At 58.2% G+C, this 1,810-nt stretch overlaps 1 pseudogene; it reads right to left on the bottom strand.

The window, feature by feature from the left end:
• Positions 1-240: 240 nt before the first annotated feature.
• LOC103285663 (actin, cytoplasmic 2-like) lies at positions 241-1,349 on the bottom strand (annotated as a pseudogene).
• Positions 1,350-1,810: the final 461 nt, after the last annotated feature.

Below are 1,810 nucleotides of genomic sequence, written 5' to 3' on the forward strand. Positions count from 1 at the left end.
TTTAAATGAAAGGTATGTACAGGGCATTAAACATGTACCAAGGGAACAGGTAACTTGAATACAGGTCAACATCAGCAACCAGGTCTACAATCCAGTGCTGAGCTCAGATACAGGCTTCAAGGACAATTTCTTTTTGAAGGCGCGTTCCAGTTTCGGGCCGGCATGAGGTGTGCCTTTGCCAGGGTAAATGGAGACTCATCCACTCATGCAGCAAATGCTACTCACCTGCCCGCAGTCCATTTAGAAGCATTTGTGGTGGATGATGGAGGGGCCCAACTCGTCGTACTCCTGTTTGCTGATCCACATCTGCTGGAAGGTGACAGCGAGGCCAGGATGGAGCCGCCGATCCACACTGAGTACTTGCGCTCTGGCGGGGCGATGATCTTGATCTTCATTGTGCTTGGGGCCAGGGCCATGATCTCCTTCTGCATCCTGTCCGCGGTGCCCGGGTACACGGTGGTTCTGCCAGACAGCACCGTGTTGGCGTAGAGGTCCTTCCGGATGTCCACGTCACACTTCATGATGGAGTTGACGGTGGTCTCACGGATGCCGCAGGACTCCATGCCCAGGAAAGAGGTCTGGAAGAGCGCCTCTGGACACTGGAGCCGCTCATTGCCGATGGTGATCACCTACCCGTCAGGCAGCTCGTAGCTCTTCTCCAGGGAGGAGGAGGACGCAGCTGTGGCCATCTCCTGCTCCAAGTCCAGGGTGACATAGCACAACTTCTCCTTGATATCGCGCATGATCTCCCACTCCGCCGTGGTGGTGAAGCTGTAGCCCCGCTCCGTGAGGATCTTCATGAGGTAGTCGGTCAGGTCCCGGCCCGCCAGGTCCAGACGCAGGATGGCGTGGGGGAGGGCGTAGCCCTCGTAGATGGGCACCGTGTGCGTGACCCCATCCCCAGAGTCCAGTGCGGCCAGAGGCTTACAGGGACAGCACGGCCTGGATGGCCACGTACATGGCGGGAGTGTTGAAGGTCTCGAGCATGATCTGGGTCATCTTCTCACGGTTGGCCTTGAGGTTCAGAGGGGTCTCGGTCAGCAGCACCGGGTGCTCCTCGGGGGTCACACAAGCTCGTTGTAGAAAGTGTGATGCCAGATCTCCATGTCGTCCCAGTTGGTGACGATGCCGTGCTAGATGGGGTACTTGAGGGTCAGGATGGCGCGCTTGCTCTGGGCCTTGTCGCCCACGTAGCTGTCCTTCTGCCCCATGCCCACCATGATGCCCTGGTGACGGGGGCGCCCGACAATGGACAAGAACATGGCCCGGGGGGCGTCATCCCCAGCGAAGCCAGCCTTGCACATGCAGGAGCCATTGTCGATGACCAGTGCGGGGATCTGTTCTTCCATGGCCACCTGGGAGGGCGGCGTGGCGCAGAGAGCGAGAGCTGGCAGCTGCAGTGACTGAGCCCTAGAAAGGCTCTTGACAGCGGTTTCACTGGGTATTCAGAGTCAGAAGCATTCTCCTCACCACTACCCTCTCCAAAGCCTCCTCTGCACTGGTACTGAGGCTGTCCTGGAGGGCGCAGAGGCTAGTTAACTGAGACAACGATAGGATTTGGACCACTGGAGCTACTGTATCCGCCTGTCCTCTCTCAGCCTTTTTCCGTGGCGCTGGCAAGGTGGGCCAGAGGCTTCTGTCTGCACCAGCTTCGGGATAGGCCAAGGTTTGCAGCACTAGCTCTTTGGACACCGAAAGGGCTGCAGTCACTCCCTCTCCCAAGCCTCTGTGCCCCGGAGGTTATAGGGCTGCCCTGAAAGTTCTCTGCATAACTCCAGTCCGCGGCAAACATGGCAGTGGACTTGGTGAT

Source organism: Eptesicus fuscus, chromosome 12 (genome assembly GCF_027574615.1).
Source record: "Eptesicus fuscus isolate TK198812 chromosome 12, DD_ASM_mEF_20220401, whole genome shotgun sequence".
Classification (NCBI taxonomy): domain Eukaryota; kingdom Metazoa; phylum Chordata; class Mammalia; order Chiroptera; family Vespertilionidae; genus Eptesicus; species Eptesicus fuscus.